Source organism: Phalangium opilio, unplaced genomic scaffold (genome assembly GCF_054372755.1).
Source record: "Phalangium opilio isolate 3A_F unplaced genomic scaffold, DU_Popi_V2 ptg000217l_1, whole genome shotgun sequence".
NCBI lineage: Eukaryota > Metazoa > Arthropoda > Arachnida > Opiliones > Phalangiidae > Phalangium > Phalangium opilio.
Window position 1 is genome coordinate 14,132,268 of NW_028324218.1, and position 22,872 is coordinate 14,155,139.

The 22,872-nt window shown below is 30.9% G+C and overlaps 1 long non-coding RNA gene across 1 annotated transcript; it reads right to left on the reverse strand.

Moving 5' to 3' along the window:
* Positions 1-12,018: 12,018 nt before the first annotated feature.
* Positions 12,019-12,961, reverse strand: LOC149616736 (uncharacterized). The gene is made up of 3 exons (XR_016375817.1): positions 12,711-12,961; positions 12,524-12,652; positions 12,019-12,360 (listed from the first exon to the last, which is right to left on the reverse strand). It is a non-coding gene; the product is annotated as an uncharacterized LOC149616736 (long non-coding RNA).
* Positions 12,962-22,872: the final 9,911 nt, after the last annotated feature.

Consider the following 22,872-nt stretch of genomic DNA (forward strand, 5'->3'; position numbering starts at 1 on the left):
TAAATTTTAAATTTCAAGTAAAAGTTTTTTTTGAATAATGCTATACACGACAACCTTCGAAGTTAACTTTTATTCATCCATATGAAAGATTATAAAATAATGTTGGGAATGAGGTCCCCATAGCGGATGTATTAATTCAAACTTAAACACAAAATGTGATTTACTACAAATTTCAATTTAACAGAAGGAAATCAAAAACACGAAGATATTTCTACTTCGTTCTACGATATCTAGATAAATCGCATTATTTTCACTAGAAGCAAAAAACATGAAAAACCGTTGGCTCAAAGGTCCCCGTAAAGGGTTTAAAAATCCAAAATTAGACACAAAATGGTGTAAATGTTAAATTTCAAGTAAAGGATTTTTTTGAATAATACTAAACACGACAACCTTCGAAGTTAACTTTTATTCATCCATATGAAAGATAATAAAAAAATGTTGGCAATGGGGTTCCCATAGCGGATGTAGTAATTCAAATTTAAACACAAAATGTGATTTACTACAGATTTCAATTTAACAGAAGGAAATCAAAAACACGAAGATATTTCTACTTCGTTCTACAATATCTAGATAAATCGCATTATTTTCACTAGAAGCAAAAAACATGAAAAACCGTTGGCTCAAAGGTCCCCGTAAAGGGTTTAAAAATCCAAAATTAGACACAAAATGGTGTAAATTTTAAATTTCAAGTAAAGGTTTTTTTGAATAATACTAATCACGACAACCTTCGAAGTTAACTTTTATTCATCCATATGAAAGATAATAAAAAAATGTTGGCAATGGGGGTCCCCATAGCGGATGTAGTAATTCAAACTTAAACACAAAATGTGATTTTCTACATATTTCAATTTAACAGAAGGAAATCAAAAACACGAAGATATTTCTACTTCGTTCAACGATATCTAGATAAATCGCATTATTTTCACTAGAAGCAAAAAACATGAAAAACTGTTGGCTCAAAGGTCCCCGTAAAGGGTTTAAAAATCCAAAATTAGACACAAAATGGTGTAAATTTTAAATTTCAAGTAAAAGGTTTTTTTTGAACACGACAACCTTCGAAGTTAACTTTTATTCATCCATATGAAAGATAATAAAAAAAATGTTCGGAATGGGGTCCCCATAGCGGATGTATTAATTAAAACTTAAACACAAATTGTGATTTGCTACAAATTTCAATTTAACTGAAAGACATCAAAACACGAAGATATTTCTACTTCGTTATACGATATCTAGATAAATCGCATTATTTTCAGTAGAAAGAAAAAACATGAAAAACCGTTGGCTCAAAGGTCCCCGTAAAGGGTTTAAAAATCCAAAAGTAGACACAAAATGGTGTAAATTTTAAATTTCAAGTAAAGGTTCTTTTGAATAATACTAATCACGACAACCTTCGAAGTTAACTTTTATTCATCCATATGAAAGATAATAAAAAAATGTTGGCAATGGGGGTCCCCATAGCGGATGTAGTAATTCAAACTTAAACACAAAATGTGATTTACTACAAATTTCAATTTAACAGAAAGACATCAAAAACACGAAGATATTTCTACTTCGTTATACGATATTTAGATAAATCTCATTATTTTCAGTAGAAAGAAAAAACATGAAAAACCGTTGGCTCAAAGGTCCCCGTAAAGGGTTTAAAAATCCAAAATTAGACACAAAATGGTGTAAATGTTAAATTTCAAGTAAAGGATTTTTTTGAATAATACTAAACACGACAACCTTCGAAGTTAACTTTTGTTCATCCATATGAAAGATTATAAAATAATGTTGGGAATGGGGTCCCCATAGCGGATGTATTAATTCAAACTTAAACACAAAATGTGATTTACTACAAATTTCAATTTAACAGAAGGAAATCAAAAACACGAAGATATTTCTACTTCGTTCTACAATATCTAGATAAATCGCATTATTTTCACTAGAAGCAAAAAACATGAAAAACCGTTGGCTCAAAGGTCCCCGTAAAGGGTTTAAAAATCCAAAATTAGACACAAAATGGTGTAAATGTTAAATTTCAAGTAAAGGATTTTTTTGAATAATACTAAACACGACAACCTTCGAAGTTAACTTTTGTTCATCCATATGAAAGATTATAAAATAATGTTGGGAATGGGGTCCCCATAGCGGATGTAGTAATTCAAACTTAAACACAAAATGTGATTTTCTACATATTTCAATTTAACAGAAGGAAATCAAAAACACGAAGATATTTCTACTTCGTTCTACGATATCTAGATAAATCGCATTATTTTCACTAGAAGCAAAAAACATGAAAAACCGTTGGCTCAAAGGTCCCCGTAAAGGGTTTAAAAATCCTAAATTAGACACAAAATGGTGTAAATTTTAAATTTCAAGTAAAAGGTTTTTTATGAATAATACTAAACACGACAACCTTCGAAGTTAACTTTTATTCATCCATATGAAAGATAATAAAAAAATGTTGGGAATGGGGTCCCCATAGCGGATATATTAATTCAAACTTAAACACAAAATGTGATTTACTACAAATTTCAATTTAACAGAAAGACATCAAAAACACGAAGATATTTCTACTTCATTATACGATATTTAGATAAAACGCATTATTTTCAGTAGAAAGAAAAAACATGAAAAACCGTTGGCTCAAAGGTCCCCGTAAAGGGTTTAAAAATCCTAAATTAGACACAAAATGGTGTAAATTTTAAATTTCAAGTAAAAGGTTTTTTATGAATAATACTAAACACGACAACCTTCGAAGTTAACTTTTGTTCATCCATATGAAAGATTATAAAATAATGTTGGGAATGGGGTCCCCATAGCGGATGTATTAATTCAAACTTAAACACAAAATGTGATTTTCTACAAATTTCAATTTAACAGAAAGACATCAAAAACACGAAGATATTTCTACTTCGTTAGACGATATCTAGATAAATCGCATTATTTTCACTAGAAGCAAAAAACATGAAAAACCGTTGGCTCAAAGGTCCCCGTAAAGGGTTTAAAAATCCAAAATTAGACACAAAATGGTGTAAATTTTAAATTTCAAGTAAAAGGTTTTTTTTGAACACGACAACCTTCGAAGTTAACTTTTATTCATCCATATGAAAGATAATAAAAAAAATGTTCGGAATGGGGTCCCCATAGCGGATGTATTAATTAAAACTTAAACACAAATTGTGATTTGCTACAAATTTCAATTTAACTGAAAGACATCAAAAACACGAAGATATTTCTACTTCGTTATACGATATCTAGATAAATCGCATTATTTTCAGTAGAAAGAAAAAACATAAAAAACCGTTGGCTCAAAGGTCCCCGTAAAGGGTTTAAAAATCCAAAAGTAGACACAAAATGGTGTAAATTTTAAATTTCAAGTAAAGGTTTTTTTGAATAATCCTAATCACGACAACCTTCGAAGTTAACTTTTATTCATCCATATGAAAGATAATAAAAAAATGTTGGCAATGGGGGTCCCCATAGCGGATGTAGTAATTCAAACTTAAACACAAAATGTGATTTTCTACATATTTCAATTTAACAGAAGGAAATCAAAAACACGAAGATATTTCTACTTCGTTCAACGATATCTAGATAAATCGCATTATTTTCACTAGAAGCAAAAAACATGAAAAACCGTTGGCTCAAAGGTCCCCGTAAAGGGTTTAAAAATCCTAAATTAGACACAAAATGGTGTAAATTTTAAATTTCAAGTAAAAGGTTTTTTATGAATAATACTAAACACGAAAACCTTCGAAGTTAACTTTTATTCATCCATATGAAAGATAATAAAAAAATGTTGGCAATGGGGGTCCCCATAGCGGATGTAGTAATTCAAACTTAAACACAAAATGTGATTTTCTACATATTTCAATTTAACAGAAGGAAATCAAAAACACGAAGATATTTCTACTTCGTTCTACGATATCTAGATAAATCGCATTATTTTCACTAGAAGCAAAAAACATGAAAAACCGTTGGCTCAAAGGTCCCCGTAAAGGGTTTAAAAATCCTAAATTAGACACAAAATGGTGTAAATTTTAAATTTCAAGTAAAAGGTTTTTTTTGAACACGACAACCTTCGAAGGTAACTTTTATTCATCCATATGAAAGATAATAAAAAAAATGTTGGCAATGGGGTCCCCATAGCGGATGTGTTATTTCAAACTTAAACACAAAATGTGATTTACTACAGATTTCAATTTAACAGAAGGAAATCAAAAACACGAAGATATTTCTACTTCGTTATACGATATCTAGATAAATCGCATTATTTTCACTAGAAGCAAAAAACATGAAAAACCGTTGGCTCAAAGGTCCCCGTAAAGGGTTAAAAAATCCAAAATTAGACACAAAAAGGTGTAAATTTTAAATTTCAAGTAAAAGGTTTTTTTTTGAACACGACAACCTTCGAAGGTAACTTTTATTCATCCATATGAAAGATAATAAAAAAATGTTGGCAATAGGGTCCCCATAGCGGAAATAGTAATTCAAATTTAAACACAAAATGTGATTTACTACAGATTTCAATTTAACAGAAGGAAATCAAAAAGACGAAGATATTTCTACTTCGTTATACGATATCTAGATAAATCGCATTATTTTCACTAGAAGCAAAAAACATGAAAAACCGTTGGCTCAATGGTCCCCGTAAAGGGTTTAAAAATCCAAAATTAGACACAAAATGGTGTAAATTTAAAATTTCAAGTAAAGGTTTTTCTTTGAATAATACTAAACACGACAACCTTCGAAGTTAACTTTTATTCATCCATATGAAAGATAATAAAAAAATGTTGGCAATAGGGTCCCCATAGCGGAAATAGTAATTCAAATTTAAACAAAAAATGTGATTTACTACAAATTTCAATTTAACAGAAAGACATCAAAAAGACGAACATATTTCTACTTCGTTATACGATATCTTGAAAAATCGCATTATTTTCACCAAAAGCAAAAAACATGAAAAACCGTTGGCTCAAAGGTCCCCGTAAAGGGTTTAAAAATCCGAAATTAGACACAAAATGGTGTAAATTTTAAATTTCAAGTAAAAGGTTTTTTATGAATAATACTATACACGACAACCTTCGAAGTTAACTTTTATTCATCCATATGAAAGATAATAAAAAAATATTGGGAATGGGGTCCCCATAGTGGATGTATTATTTCAAACTTAAACACAAAATGTGATTTACTACAGATTTCAATTTAACAGAAGGAAATCAAAAACACGAAGATATTTCTACTTTGATCTACGATATCTAGATAAATCGCATTATTTTCACTAGAAGCAAAAAACATGAAAAACCGTTGTCTCAAAGGTCCCCTTAAAGGGTTAAAAAATCCAAAATTAGACACAAAATGGTGTAAATTTTAAATTTCAAGTAAAAGGTTTTTTTTTGAACACGACAACCTTCGAAGTTAACTTTTATTCATCCATATGAAAGATAATAAAAAAATGTTGGCAATGAGGTCCCCATAGCGGATGTATTATTTCAAACTTAAACACAAAATGTGATTTACTACAGATTTCAATTTAACAGAAGGAAATCAAAAAGACGAAGATATTTCTACTTCGTTCTACGATATCTAGATAAATCGCATTATTTTCACTAGAAGCAAAAAACATGAAAAACCGTTGGCTCAAAGGTCCCCGTAAAGGGTTAAAAAATCCAAAATTAGACACAAAAAGGTGTAAATTTTAAATTTCAAGTAAAAGGTTTTTTTTTGAACACGACAACCTTCGAAGGTAACTTTTATTCATCCATATGAAAGATAATAAAAAAATGTTGGCAATAGGGTCCCCATAGCGGAAATAGTAATTCAAATTTAAACACAAAATGTGATTTACTACAGATTTCAATTTAACAGAAGGAAATCAAAAAGACGAAGATATTTCTACTTCGTTATACGATATCTAGATAAATCGCATTATTTTCACTAAAAGCAAAAAACATGAAAAACCGTTGGCTCAAAGGTCTCCGTAAAGGGTTTAAAAATCCAAAATTAGACACAAAATGGTGTAAATTTTAAATTTCAAGTAAAGGTTTTTTTGAATAATACTATACACGACAATCTTTAACACGACAATCAAGTTAACTTTTATTCATCCATATGAATGCTTATGCTTAAGGTCCGTTGGAATAAATAATATAAAAGTAAGGAATGGAAACTTTTCCTGATCCCTGCCTTCCGCAGTTTAACAAAAACACCTGAAGACCCAAAAGGATTCAAGAATTAAGGATTTTTGGAAACTGCCTTCCAGTAAACTGTGGTTGCTACATTCCTACTGACTTGTTAGCGCCACGATTTCTTACTGGAAGTTGTTATCCAAACCAAACCCTGACCTACCGACTCCATTCCTTTCTTTTAACTCCATGGGTTGGAAACTACCTACTACACATCGTGGGAAATATTTCAGAGCACAGTTATGCCGTTTTCCATTATAGATATACTAAAAACATAAAGCTCCAGATTCACAGTGCTGGATTTTGCTTAACGAAAAAATGCGGGACAAATAGCAGACACCCACTATTTTATGGTGAAGATCAGTGTATATTATAATAAGTTTCAGGTAATTTAATGACAATCGAAAACTGCATAAAGCCAATGCTACGGTACTTAACGAATATAGACCGATATCAAAAGGGGCGTCAAAGGGGGCCGCAGTCCTCAGTAGAATGATAGAGAGATAGATCCGGTGAGAAAGGGGGTAATACGTCGGCGGAAAGGGGTACACTCTGTCTGCTTAAACCCCCTTTTTAAATCGGTCTGTGGAAGATAAGTTTAAAGCGTCGCGCTTGCGCAGAGAGAAACATAAACGAGCTTCAGTCTCAACTCAGAAGGTCGGGACGGGGGGGGCGAAAGGGCTATAAACTCGTCTCGTTTGCTCACCGTAACGCGCGCCAGAGAAAAAATGAATTGTGGAAGCTAAAAATTGGGAGTTTTCTCATGCAAAGAGAAATATCAATCCAGCTTGAATCCCTTTTCACTCCCGCATTAATATTTTGAATTTTTTTATAGCCAAAAATAGAATTTTGTGAATATTATATAATATAGCTTAATGGATTGAGAGGAAAAATTCGGTTCGATATTCGAATCAAGAATTAAATTTGTACAGAACTATTTTTTAAAAGAAAGGTTTTTTATGCATTTCCACAGTAAAATAGGTTAGAGCACAGGGATTTTCTATTTATGCTGAATCCGAAATCGTAATTTTAATCACTTTGAAGCTTAACATTACGAGGTGAATAGTTTTTTGCGAGTTAGACGTTTTTGTTGTAAAATTTCGAATCATAGTGAATGCTTGAACTACGCAATTAAAACCAAATTTCTCGTATTGATTAAACTTATATTCAAATTGTAATACAGTAATAATTTCTATATTCTGCGCCTTTGTGGGTTTGAAAAAGTGTCGCCAAGGATTTTCTATATGTACAGTTTTTTTAAGGACTACGAAAAAAAACTCGTTTTTTTATAATATATTTCAATATTTATAATCTAATACACTCTAAAGAATGACAAAGGCTAGAAGGATATATTTAATTAATCGTTAATTAAACTTAAAATAGGGTTTTTAACAACTTCCTCTTATATTAAATTATTCAAAGAGCCCATTTCAATGCTAATGTTTTACTTCCTTAAGAAAGTGCAAAGTGTTCCAATGGTTTGTTTTTCATATTTTTTTATTTAGGATGTAGCTAGATATTATATATTGCACTTAAAAAATCATAAATTTGATAAATACCTGTTTAATTGATATTTAGAGTAAATTCTATTTTGTGTTTCTTTGATTTATTTCATCTATAATATTTTAATTCTAACACTTTTTGCGTCTCCTTAAGTTATTAGAATTAAAAATAAGTCCAAATTTTCATACCCGAGATGGGCATTGTTCGTCTTTTTTCTTTTAATGAATGTTAAAAACCTTCCGCAACTAAACGCAAAAAAATTATTAGAATTTTTGATATAAACCTGTTTAATAAAATCCCATATTTTGTCCAATTGTGACTATTTACACCTTTTTTACAGACCCTTCTTCCAATAGATTTTTGTTTTGCTTTAGATAAAAATTGGATAATTTCCGAAGGTATCGTACAACAATTTAAAAGAGCCTCGGATATCAAAACTTGCTGAGGTTAACGGTAATAGTTAGTATAGGGCGCTGTAGGTTAGCTGTGGGAAAAGAGCTAGCCACCACTCCTCTATGCGTTGTAAAGGGACCCACCTGTAAATATGTCACAGGCTTAGTGTGGAAATCCCTTCGTAGACAAAGCTTAGATTACTACTATTATTATTACCTATCTCTTTTATTTCAGTTTTCAAACGGTTTTTCATTATTTTTCTTAATGATGAATATTAGTAGTCAGGGCCGGATTAAAGGGGGCAAGGGGGCACTGGCCCCCGGGTGCAAGGCTTGTTGGGGGCGCATTGAGTTTAACTATTCCCCCTTAGGGACATTTGCTGTTCCGTTTATACCGCGCAAACTATCTCGGCCCCGGGTGCAAAATTGCTTAATCCGGCCCTTTTAGTAGTCATTGTAAGTAAATAAAATCAATTTTCGATATATCCCTGTTGAATTGTAATTTTAATATCACCCATTTTACACTATTTTTCAGGTGAATAGTAAACTTCGTAAGGTGTCGTATCTAAAATTTTTAATATATACTATTTTAATTGAAAATTATAATTTACACCATTTTGTGTCTAATTTTGGATTTTAACATCCAACGGTTTTTCATGTTTTTTGCATTAGTTGGAAATAATACCATTCCTTAAGTTTTCGTATAACGCAGTAGCAATAGCTTTGTATTTTTGATGTCTACCTGTTTAATTGAAATTTGTGAAAAATAAAATTTGAGTTTAAATTTGACTTACTACATCCGCTGTGGGGACCCTTTTTCCAACGGTTCTTTATAATTTTCCTTATGGATGAATAATAGTAAACTTCGTAAGGTATGGTGTCTAAAAGATTTGATATATACCTTTTTAATTGAATATTATAATTTACACCATTTTGTGTCTAATTTTGGATTTTAAGCCCTTTACGGGGACCTTTGACCCAACGGTTTTTCATGTTTTTTGCTTTAGGTGAAAATAATGCGATTTTTCGAGATAACGTATAACGAAGTTGAAATAGCTTCGTATTTTTGGTATCTTCCCGTTTAATTGATATTTGTGATAATTAAAATTTTCTGTATAAATTTGACTTACTACATCCGCTTTGAGGACCTTTTTTTACGCTTTTTCATTATTTTTCTTTTGGTTAAACTTGGTTAGGTGTCGTAACTAAGATTTTTGATATATAATGCACTATATATATGGGCAGTGCGAGCCTTGATTTTTTGGTTTTCGAGCTACATGTTCAAAATATGGTTTCGGGCTTTTATCGCGCCTTAAATTTCTATGGCGAACGACTTTCAATTTTAGCTCTTAATTTTCAATGCTATCGTTTTATACATTCAATTACTCTCCTTAGGAAAGAACACTATTAAGTCGTAAATATAAAAGATAGACTTTTTAGACTATAAATACACTTGAATCCTTTTATCACTTATTAAAAGTACTTACGTGAACTGACAATCGCATTGATAATTCAATTCAATCGTATTTTTCTATACCCAAAACGGGCCAAAAGTAAAAGTAAAAATAAAACTCCAATTATTTTATATTTTTTTCTATGCACAAAAGTGGAAGTAATATTTACACCAGTCAAATGTGGGCTTGCAAAAAGGATACGGGCCTTACAAAAAAAACCAGAATAATTTTCTTCTTCGCTGCGCTTGGGCTATCAGGCAGTAATAGTGCAGCAATGAATCCAATATACAAAAAAACTGCAACTCGGTAACCAGCTGGCTAAAATATAGCAGAATCGGGGTCAGCGCTGCCTCTGCTAATTGAAGTACAGTTGAAGCCCTCTCACTGACTATTGCCCGTACGAAAATGTTCTATGAAATTTCCATAAAAATATATAAAATTCAATAGAGTGTAGTGGGTAAGGGGCTCTATTCCAATTTATTTATCTTTAGACTTATCTATAAACTTTCTATATCTTCATTTTATAGACTTTATATAAAACAGAAAATTCTGAAGGCGGGTCAAGGTTTTTTCTCGGTCCTATAGGAATAAACATACAGCGCGTGAGGTTGCCCCACCTTGCGTTTTTCTGTAAGTGTTATGTTTATATTCTATAAGCATATTTTATAGAAATTTTATAAATTATTTTAACTTATTTTCCACAACTTAATATACGATGTTTGCTAATTTTCTATTAATGTTTTCAGAAAATCTTGTAAAGGCGTTTGAATTGTGATTCTACTGTTTTCAACAATACCTTAATGGAAAGTCTATACAATGTATATATTGTACAATTTATACAGTTTCTTAACATAAATTTATAATATGATTTACTTTTCTACTTAACGATCGCTCCAGCCCACTTTCAGTTCGCTACTTACTGTAGAAACTAGAGGTTTAAAAATGGTCTCTTCATGGTTTAAACTAAAACATCATACCAGTTATAGTTTAAATTTAGGTGTATTATGGTTTGAAAATCGATTGAGTCAAAATTAACCATAAATGTTTTGTCCATAAAGCTAGATTAAACCAACAATGTTCTGGAATTAGACATGGAACCGTTATGTTCTACTATCAGACCCTTTAACAAATGTTCTGCTTTCAGAATATGATTCAGAAATGTACCGATTTTAAACTATATCTCGTTAATTTTCCGTCTTTAAACCATATTCTGTTAATGTTCTAATAATAGAGATAAAGTTTAAATGTTCTAGAATGAGAATGAAAAATTTACTATTCTGATATCAGAATTAAAGTTTAAACGTTCAAACAGCACCTATGATAGCTTTCTAATAAGGTGTAACACCCCGAAGCTCTTTCTACTGCCAGTTCACTTAAGGAGAATAATCCTTACTATAAACCCAGTGCCCGGTTAAGATGGGATGAATGAATGTAATGAAAACTTGCCAGTTCTGCAGGATTCTTAGGGCACTGCAGTATTCCATGTAACAATGAATTACATTAAGTAATACACGTTGGTACAAGTGCACTTAAACATGCAATAAACCAAAGCGGCTAAAGACCACTGACAGGTATCTCCACCCAAACTGCAGTCTACTTACAGCCCTTTTGCAACTCACTTGCAGCTAATCACTGAAGCCACATTGGAAGCACCGTTTTAGTTGTTCTATCCCTCTCAGGGCCCTCATGTAAACGAAAATACGCAAGATCACATAGAAGTGTGTTTATAGTGATAAGCTTTAATTAAAAAACTTTATGTAATTTAACCTATTTTGCCCCTATACCGATCATTTTAATTGGCTTGCAGATATTACGTGCAGAAATTTAGCACAGCTTCATAAAGTCTGTTTTTAAGATACAGCATCTTATTTTAAGGGCTGCTTACAGATGTATTTGATGTTATATTCCAGTCAATGAGATTTGCAAACTCCTTCCTACTAAGCTTGAGTGCATCTATATTAAGGCATATCGCATGGACTACCATTACAGTTTGATTTTAGTCATGTTGTAGTATCATCAATTTGACTTATTTGCAAAGCTTTTCCAACCATCTAACAGAGATAACTTGAAAATGGTCCAAAGAAACATTCAATTTACAGTATTTTAATACCTGCAGCTATATGGCTACTTAAAACTTTTGCAGATAGATTTAAGTCAGTTAAGCTGAACTAGCAGCTGTAGTGCAGCTCTTTATCAACTGCAGTCAAATGTAGTCTAGGTTCAGAGAAGGTTCAGCCAACTATTCTAAAAACAGCTATAGTTTACACCTTTTTAACAGCCCCAAATTTATGTTCGGGAACGGTTTTCAATAACCTTTGTTTTTGATTCAAATTAGTCATATTCCTAAGGTATCGCATAACGCACAAAATTAAACCTCATACTTTTGATATATACCTGGTTTTTCATGTTTTTTAGTTTCGATGAGTCTTGATAATTTCTTAACGTATTAAATAATTATAAACGTATTAAATAATTATAAATTATAATCGTAATCAGAGATTCATTTATTTGTAATAGAGAACATATCTCATTTTGTGTTTTATTGGAATTTTTACGTTTGATATGGGGACTTCACTTCCTTGAGCTTTTTGTGGTCTTTGCTTTAGATGAAAATTATACATAATAATACATATACATAAAAAATACGAATTTTTTTCGCATCTTCCTAATTAATTAGACTTAAAAATCAATCCAATATGTTTTTGGTGTGAGTTTTTAAATTCAATTTGGGACCCTTTTTCTTAATGACTTTGGAAGTTCTGTTGCGTTTGATGAAAATTCTTAAAATTCCATATGGAGATGTTGAGCTCTCTGATGAAATTACTCAACAAACATTACTTTCTGGAGTCAATGATCGAAATTATGCAAAATTGGGAAAGAAAAATTGACAATATTACTATTGATGAGGAACTTCATTGCTTATGTGGATTCCGAGGAACCGCTTCAAATTAAGAGTGTAGTCCCACCCGAAGATGTTAAGGGATACATTTCTATCGAAACTTACAAACGCACGTCAAACGAGCCATCAAAGGTATAGGCAATCTCAGAATTGGACAATATGCTGACACTATGGTGCCCATTATAAAAATGAGGGATGTTTTGAGGGTGACCAAGGACCAGGTTCAACTTAAACCTAAACAATAAGTTCTATTTAAAAGAATTATCTATAGACTCGAGTTTTTGATATATACCTTTATAATTGAAATGTATAATTCATCCCATATTGTATGTAATTTTCAATTTTTACATCCGCTATGTGGCCCCTCGTTCTAACGTTTTCCCATAATTTTTTTCGATTAAAATACGTGAGCTTCGTAAGGTTTAGGGTATCGCAAGTACGTTGAATTTTTGGTATCTACCTATTTAATTAAAATTTACAATACATACAATTTTTTGTTTCATTTTGACTTTCTTCATCCGGTATTAGGACCTCTTTTCTAACGGTTTTTCATTATATTTCTTATTAAGGTGTCGTACAACGCACTAAAATTTACCTATCATTTTTGATAGGTACAATTTTCTTTGAAATAAATAGAAAATTCAATTTTGGCTTTATAAATCCGCAGTGGCAACCCTAGTTCCAAAGTTTTTCATGTTTTTTAAGTTTCTATTAATCTAGATAATTTCTTAAGTTATCAAGTAATGCACTACGTAAGAATCGTAATCCAGATATACATCTGTTTTTCTAAATTGAGAATAAATCTTACTTTGTGTTTTATTTTAGTTTTTACATTTGATGTGGGGACCTTTTTTCCTACAGGTTTTCGTGGTCTTGCTTTAGATGAATATCACACTTAATCAAGCCAGGTATTTCTTCTATCTTTAAAATTCATTAGACTTAAAAATCAATCGAAAATGTTTTTGGTGTTGAGGTTTTACATTCAATTTTGGGACCTCTTTCTTCATGATTTTTATTTTTTTTTTGTTGAAAATTGAAAATTATTAAATCTCCTAAGGTACAACGCACTGAAAATAGCCTCGTATTTAATATATAAACATATTAAATTGAAATTTAAAATAATTCCATATGAAATCTATTTTAGAATTTGGATGAAAGTAGATAATTTCTTAAGATTCTGAATCATGCAGTAAATTAGAATCATAATTTAGATATAATGTTTAATTGAAATCTAGAATAAATCTGGATCTGTTTTTAACTTTGATTTTTACCTCCAGAATCAACGGTTTTTAGTGTTTTCATAATGCTATGCACAGAAATTTGAACTTTTGTTTCAAAGGTATAAAACATTTAATATAGCCTTGTATTTTCAATATCTTATTTACTTGAAATCCAGAAATGTCCCATCTCGTCTCTAACTGTTTATGTCCGTTATGCTGATCGTTGTTCCAAGGGTTTTCATATGATTTAGATAAACTAAATAGATGCCCAATGGTGTACTTAAAATAGGCTAAAATTTTTGATATATACCTATATTTTTCAAATTGAGAATTAATCCCTTTTTGTGTTTAATTTTGACTGTTTATACGCGTTATGAGGACCCTTGTTATAACGGTTATACATTTTTTCGTCGAAAATTTCACGAGCTATCTCCTATTACACGTAAAACCGCTCGCTTTTTTGAGGTATTCTAAAATTATTATTATTATTAATAAATCCTATTTTATGTTTAATTTGTCACTTTTACATCTAATATGGGAAAATTCATTAACAATTTTCATGTGGTTTTTTTCTCTGTTTATAGGGAATTACAAAAGTGATAAACGGATTCAAGTGTATTTATAGTGAAAAAAAGTACATCTGTTATATTTAAGACTTAATAGTGTTCTTTCCTATGAAAAGTAATTAAATGTATAAAACAGTAGCATTGAAAATTAAGAGCTAAAATTGAAAGTCGTTAAGGCTCGCCATAGAAATTTAAGGCGCGATAAAAGCCCGAAACCAGATTTTCAACATGCAGCTAAAGGCTCGATGCTGGATAAGAAACTCGAGACTCGGCTCGAAGCTCGAAAACCGAAAAAAGAGAAGCGGGAGGCTCGACTCGAAACCAAAAAATCAAGACTCGCACAGCCCTTATATATAGTACATTATATATCAAAAATCTTAGTTACGACACCTAACCAAGTTTACTATTATTCAACCAAAGAAAAATAATGAAAAAGCGTTAAAAAAGGTCCTAATAGCGGACGTAGTAAGTCAAATTTAAACAGAAAATTTTATTTATCACAAATATCAATTAAACGGGAAGATATAAAAAATACGAAGCTATTTCAACTTCGTTATACGATATCTCAAAAAATCCCATTACTTTCACCTAAAGCAAAAAACATGAAAAACCGTTGGGTCAAAGGTCCCAGTAAAGGGCTTAAAATTCAATATTAGACACAAAATGGTGTTAATTATAATATTCAATTAAAAAGGTATATATCAAAACTTTTAGACATCATACCTTACGAAGTTTACTATTATTCATCCACAAGGAAAATAACAAAGAACCGTTGGAAAAAGGGTCCCCACAGCGGATGTAGTAAGTCAATTTTAAATTCAAATTTTATTTATCACAAATTTAAATTAAACAGGTAGATATCAAAAATACAAAGCTCTTGCTACTGCGTTATATGTACGAAACCTTAAGGAATGGTATTATTTCCACCTAAAATAAAAAACATGAAAAACCGTTGGGTCAAGGGTCCCCACAAAGGGTGTGAAAATCCAAAATTAGACACAAAATGGTGTAAATTTTAAATTTCAATTAAAAAAGTATATATTAAAAAGTTTAGATACGACACCTTACGAAGTTTACTATTCACCTGAAAAATAGTGTAAAATGGGTGATATTAAAATTACAATTCAACAGGGATATATCGAAAATTGATTTTATTTACTTACAAAGACTACTAACTAGAAACATAATGAAATACCGCTTGAAAAAGGCTCCCCATAGAGGATATAAGAGTTCAAAATTGATCAAAAATGAGATGTATTATGCATTTCAATGAAACAGGACAGGTGGATATCAAATATTCGAGGCTCTTTTAATGTGTTATACGATACCTTCGGAAACTATCCAGTTTTTATCTAAAGCAAAAACATAAAAATCCATTGGAAGAAGGGTCCATATAACAGGTGTAAATAGTCAAAATTAGACACAATACTGGATTTTATTAACATTTTATTTAAACAGGTTTACATCAAAAATTGTAATCATTTTTCGTGCGTTTGGTTGAGGAAGTTTTTTAATATTCATTAAAAGAAAAAAGACGAAAAATCGCCATCTCGGGTATGAAAATTTCACAGTTAAACTCAAGATGAATCATAAATTCTTCAAATTATCCTTTAAAGCAAAGAAAGTGAAAAATTGTTGGTACAAAAGTATTATAGATGTAATAAGTCAAATGAAACACAAAATAGAATTTACTCTCAATATCAACTAAACAGGTTTTTATAAAATTAATGATTATTTTTAAGTGCAGAAATAAAAAAAATGAAAAACCATTGGAACACTTTGCAGTAAAAAATAAGCATTGAAAATATTTTGATAAAAGAGGAAGTTATTAAAAACCCTATTCTAAGTTTAGTTGACGATGCCATTCGTAAATATATCCTTCTAACCTTTGTCATTCTTTAGAGTGTATTAGACTAAAAAAAATTGAAATGGAGTATATTATACAAAAACGAGTTTTTCTTCGCAGTGCTTAAAAAACTTCACATATAGACAATCATAGGCCACAGTTTTTTAAACTCACAAAGGCCCAGAAAATGGAAACTATTGCATGTATTACAATTTGAATTTCAGTTTTATCAATGCGAGAAATTTGGTTTTAATTGGGGAGTTCAAACATTTGCTATGATTCGAAATTTTACAACAAAAACGTCTAACTCGCAAACTATTATGTAATGTTAAGCTCCATAGAGATTAACATAACGATTTCGAATTCAGTATAAATAGAAAATATTCAAATACTTTTACTACGTGCTAGAACCTATTTTATTGTGGATATGCATAAAAAACCTTTCTTTTAAAAAATTGTTCTGGAAAGATTTAATTCTTGATTAGAATATCGAACCGAATTTTTTCCTCTCAATCCATTAAGCTATATTATATAATATCCAGAAAAATGCTGTGAGTTGCCTAATTTGGACATTTTTAGCTGTAAAAAAATTCAAAATATTAATGTGGGAGTGAAAACAGATTCAGGCTGGAATGATATTTCTCTTTGGATGAGAAAAAATCCCAATTTTAACTTCCACAATTCATTTTTTCTCTGGCGCGCGTTACGGTGAGCAAACGAGACGAGTTTATAGCCCTTCCGCCCCCCCCGTCCCGACCTTCTGAGTTGAGGCTGTAGCTCGTTTATGTTTCTCTCGACCTTAGTGCGACGTTTTAAAAATATCTTCCGCAGACCGATTGCAAAGGGGGGGGGGGGGGTGAGCAGGCAGAGCGTACCCGTTTGCGCTGACGTAGTACACCCTTTCTCACCGGATCTATCTCTCAATCAGTCTACTGAGGACTGCGGCCCCTTTGACGCCCATTTTGATATCGGTCTATAATTGCTAAGTACCGTAGCATTGGCTTTATGCAGTTTTTGATTGTCATTAAATTATCTGAAACTTTTTTAAAATGCTTGGAGAGTGATACCTCTCTTACATAAGACTTCATACAGCCTTTAATGATTAATGAGGTGTTTTTTGATTGGTTTTAGCCTTTTTCGTATTATTTTTACTGTTTTTAAATAAATCTATAGAACAACAAACCGGACTCACAATATGTGGTTAAAATTTCGAAGAGATCCATCTAATAGTTTATTTTATAAAAAATCAATTTGCTAAGGGTGGTTTTCATTAACATAAAATTAATCAGCCTTTTTGGAAAAAAAACTCGAAACTTCCCATTGAAATATCATGGGATTTTTTATAAAAAAAAGCCAAATTCTGGAACGTATATTCCAAAAATTATAAATTCCTTAGGATTCAAAACGTTTTTAAATGAACATAAGATCTTTATTATAGGTCCTTTTCTACTTTTCGTTCAGAAACCTTTATGTTAAGTATATTTAGTTTTAATTTTTCAAAAATACCTCGATTTACGATTTTTTCAATGATGCCCTGTTTTATTAGAAATTGACAACACGTTCGAAACTCGCATTTTTTAGCATTTAGTGGTTGAAAACAATTGGAGTAATTCTATTTAAAGTTTTATGGATGAAATACTCTGTAGAAAGTTAAGTAAGCTTGAATCCAAGCGCTGTCTGTTCGCGAGTCGATAACCTCGGTTGAAATCTAATTTATTTTCTTTAAGAATACAGCTCTGCACAAGTCTATGGCATTAAAGTAACTTAACTAAGGAGTAGCATTGATTTCTTACTGTTTAAGACAAACAACGAAATTCTGATCATAGGAACACGAACTGTAACCTCAAAGCCACCACGCTATCGGCAAAGGTAAGACAACCTCTCAAGACACTGGGGAATTTCATACAAATGATAACATCCCCGATCAGAATTACCCTAAACTCAACAAGTCAACAAGTTTGATTGATCATATTTATGTAAATCACCCGGAACGAATCACAGAGGTCATAGTAAAGGCATGTGGAGCATCTGACCATGACCTAACATGGATCATAAGGAAGAAAATGAGTATAAAACTGCATAAGAAAATTACCTCGAAATTCGTTCAAGAACTCCATACAAAATTAAACAAGGCTAAGGAATCCATTGACAGCCCAGAAAGGGGCCTACAGATGTTACAAAATGAAATAATTGACCGCCTGGACAAGCATGCTCTGCTAAGAGAAAAATATGTATCTACTAAAAGCGCCCCGTGGCTAACCTCAAATATAAAACATCAAATTCACACGAGAGACAAATTCAAGACAAAGACAAGAAAAGTAAACCATGCTCATAAGGAAAAGTACCAAAATATGTACAGGAAACAGCTCAATTCAACTTGGTCAACGCTCTTATCCATAAAGAGAAGACAAGATACTTCAAAATTAATATTGGAATCGGCAGTAATGAAACGACCAATATTTGGAAAACCATTAAGCCATACCTCAAGCAAAAGCATGCCAAACCTATAATGGAGATGGAATACAAGGCCAATAAAAACAAAAATCCAGAAACTGTAGCAAACATGCTTAACGAATGCTTTGTGAACATAGCAGGGGAACTGCTAAACATGAAGAGTGTATCAAGATGATAGCTAAAGCGCAAAAATTTTACTCACTTACAGCTGCCAACGCTAAAGCTAATTTTACATCTCTGCAACATAAATACCACCTAGAAGTGCTGAAATTCATGTACAGAATAAAAATTAGTTATTACCCTGACTTTATTCAAGGATGGTTTCAAACAACAAATAATAACGTAAAAACTCGTGGCACAACAAATAACTTCTATACGGAAAACTTCTCCAGATATAGAATTAAAAGCTTGAAGCATAGGGGTATAGAGCTCGGGAATAGACTCCCAATGGACATCAAACAAAAACAATCTTATAAACTAGTTATAGATAAGATAAACAATTATTTGAACAATCTTACTAGTCTTGAGTAATAGCAGAAAAATTAGAGCTTTTCTCTTTTTAATTTTAAAATCTTAACTTAAAAGCAGGACACTTTTGTAAATAAGAAAATTATTAAAGGTAAATCCTAAATAAAAGCCTATTATTATTATTATTATTATTATTATTATTATTAAACTAGATTACCGATTAAAGGAAGTTAAGCTAGATTACCGATTAAAGGAAGTTAAGCTAGATTACCGATGGCGGGTAATTAAGCTAGATTACCGATGGCGGGTAATTAAGCTAGATTACCGATGGCGGGTAATTAAGCTAGATTACCGATGGCGGGTAATTAAGCTAGATTACCGATGGCGGGTAATTAAGCTAGATTACCGATGGCGGGTAATTAAGCTAGATTACCGATGGCGGGTAATTAAGCTAGATTACCGATGGCGGGTAATTAAGCTAGATTACCGATGGCGGGTAATTAAGCTAGATTACCGATGGCGGGTAATTAAGCTAGATTACCGATGGCGGGTAATTAAGCTAGATTACCGATTCGTAATAATTTCCAGTTAGTGTTTAAATTTCACTAACCACTTCTGCTATGAGGATCCTTTTACCGACGTTTTTTTTTATTATTTTTCATATGGATGAATAATAGTAAACTTCGAAGGTTGTCGTGTCTGAAATTATTTAAAAAACCTTTGTAACTGAAATTTATAATTCACACCATTTTCTGTCTAATTTTGTATTATTAAATCTTTAACGGGGACGTTTGATCCAACGGGTTTTCTTGTTTTTTACTTTAGGTGAAAATAATGCGAAGTTTCAAGATATCGCATAACGAAGTAGAAATATCTTCATGTTTTTGACGTCCTTCTGTTAAATTGAAATTTGTAATAAATAACATTTTGTGTTTAAATTTGAATTACTACATCCGCTTTGGGGACCCCATTCACAACAATTTTTTATTATCTTTCATATGTATGAATAAAATTTAACTTCGAAGTTGTCGTGTCCACAATTATTCAAAAAAAACCTTTTACTTGAAATTTAAAATTTACACCATTTTGTGTCTAATTTTGGATTTTTAAGTCTTTTACGGGGACCTTTGAGCCAACGGTTTTTCATGTTTTTTACTTTTGGTTAAAATAATGCGATTTTTCATGTTTTTTACTTTTGGTTAAAATAATGCGATTTAATTAGATATCGCATAACGAAGTAGAAATATCTTCGTGGTTCTGATATCTTTCTCTTAAATTGAAATTTGTAATAAATCACATATTGTGTTTAAATTTGAATTACTACATCCGCTTTGGGGACCCCATTCCCAACAATTTTTTATTATCCTTCACATGTATGAATAAAATTTAACTTCGAAGTTGTCGTGTCCAAAATTATTCAAAAAAAAACCTTTTACAACGTTTTTTTATTAACTAAACTTTTAAATATATTAAAAATAAGGCATTGTATAGTACACTTCAAGTTACCCATTAAGTATTCAGATATTATATATATATATATATATTACTTATTTCCATTACGTCGGAATATACCAAAACTGAGAGGTTCTTAAAGTCCATAGCGGAGCTAAGAAATCAATATCTGAATACTTAATGGGTAACTTGAAGTGTACTATACAATGCCTTATTTTTAATATATTTAAAAGTTTAGTTAATAAAAAAACGTTGGGAATAGGGTCCCCATAGCGAATGTAGTAATTCAAATTTAAACAAAAAAATTGAATAGGTATTTCGAATTTCAATTTAACAGAAAGACATAAAAAACTGAGATATTTCTACTTCGTTATGCGATATCTAATTAAATCGCATTATATTCATCAAAAGAAAAAAAACATGAAAAACCATTGGCTCAAAAGTCCCCGTAAAGGCTTTAAAAATCCAAAATTAGACACAAAATGGTGTAAATTATAAATTTCAAGTGAAAGGTTTTTTTTAAATAATTTTATACACGACAACTTACGAAGTTTACTATTATTCATTTATATGAAAAAAAAAAATACTTCAACGTTAAGAAAAGGGTCCCCATAGCGGATGTAGTAATTCAAATTAAAATACAAAATGTTATTTATTACAAATTTCAATTTAACAGAAAGACATCAAAAACACGAAGATATTTCTACTTCGATATACGATATCTGATTAAATCGTATTATTTTCACCAAAAGTAAAAAACATGAAAAACCGTTGGCTCAAAGGTAAAGGACTTAAAAATCCAAATAAGACACAAAATGGTGTAAATTATAAATTTCATTTATAAAGGTTTTTTTAAATAATTTTAGATACGACAACTTACGAAGTTTACTATTATTCATTTATATGAAAAATAATAATACAACGTTAAGAAAAGAGTCCCCATAGCGGATGTAGTAATTCAAATTTAAACACAAAATGTGATTTATTACAAATTTCAATTTAACAGAAGGACGTCAAAAACATGAAGATATTTCTACTTCGTTATGCGATATCTAATTAAATCGCATTACTTTCACCAAAAGCAAAAAACATGAAAAACCGTTGGCTCAAAGGTCCCCGTAAAGGATTTAAAAATCAAAAATTAGACACAAAATGGTTTAAATAATAATTTCATTTATAAAGGTTTTTTTTAAATAGTTTTAGACACGACAACCTTCTTTCTGTTAAATTGAAATTTGTAATAAATAACATTTTGTGTTTAAATTTGAATTACTACATCCGCTTTGGGGACCCCATTCCCAACAATTTTTTATTATCTTTCATATGTATGAATAAAATTTAACTTCGAAGTTGTCGTGTCCAAAATTATTCAAAAAAACCTTTTACTTGAAATTTAAAATTTACACCATTTTGTGTCTAATTTTGGATTTTTAAGTCTTTTACGGGGACCTTTGAGCCAACGGTTTTTCATGTTTTTTACTTTTGGTTAAAATAATGCGATTTAATTAGATATCGCAAAACGAAGTAGAAATATCTTCGTGGTTTTGATATCTTTCTGTTAAATTGAAATTTGTAATAAATCACATTTTGTGTTTAAATTTGAATTACTACATCCGCTATGGGGACCCTTTTCTTAACGTTGTATTATTATTTTTCATATAGATGAATAATAGTAAACTTCGTAAGTTGTCGTATCTAAAATTTTTTAAAAAACCTTTATAAATTAAATTTATAATTTACACCATTTTGTGTCTAATTTTGGATTTTTTAGTCCTTTACGGGGACTTTTGAGCCAATGGTTTTTCATGTTTTTTTCTTTTGGTGAATATAATGCGATTTAATTAGATATCGCATAACGAAGTAGAAATATCTCCGTTTTTTGATGTCTTTCTGTTAAATTGAAATTCGAAATATTCAAATTTTGTGTTTAAATTTGAATTACTACATTCGCTATGGGGACCCTATTCCCAACGTTTTCTTATTAACTAAACTTTTAAATATATTAAAAATAAGGCATTGTATAGTACACTTCAAGTTACCCATTAAGTATTCAGATATTGATTTCTTAGCTCCGCTATGGACTTTAAGAACCTCTCAGTTTTGGTATATTCCGACGTAATGGAAATTAGTAATATATATATATATATATATATATATATTGCTGTCTTATCTTAGAGGCCTACATAAAAATTGACTACACCTTATAATTTCATTCATACTATTAGCATCATTTGAAATTAAAAGTTCTTAAATTTTTATAAATACAGTAATACTGGCAACACAAGTGCCTTTCCATAGTCGTTTTATACAAGAGCTAGTTAAGATAGCAAGTAATCATGTGCTTATCTTCTCAAAATAAAGAAAACGGTGCGTTAGTGTTTAATTTTTATGATCATTGTTAAAATACCGCTTTTATGGGGCCTTCACTCATACCGGAAGTAGTAGTGT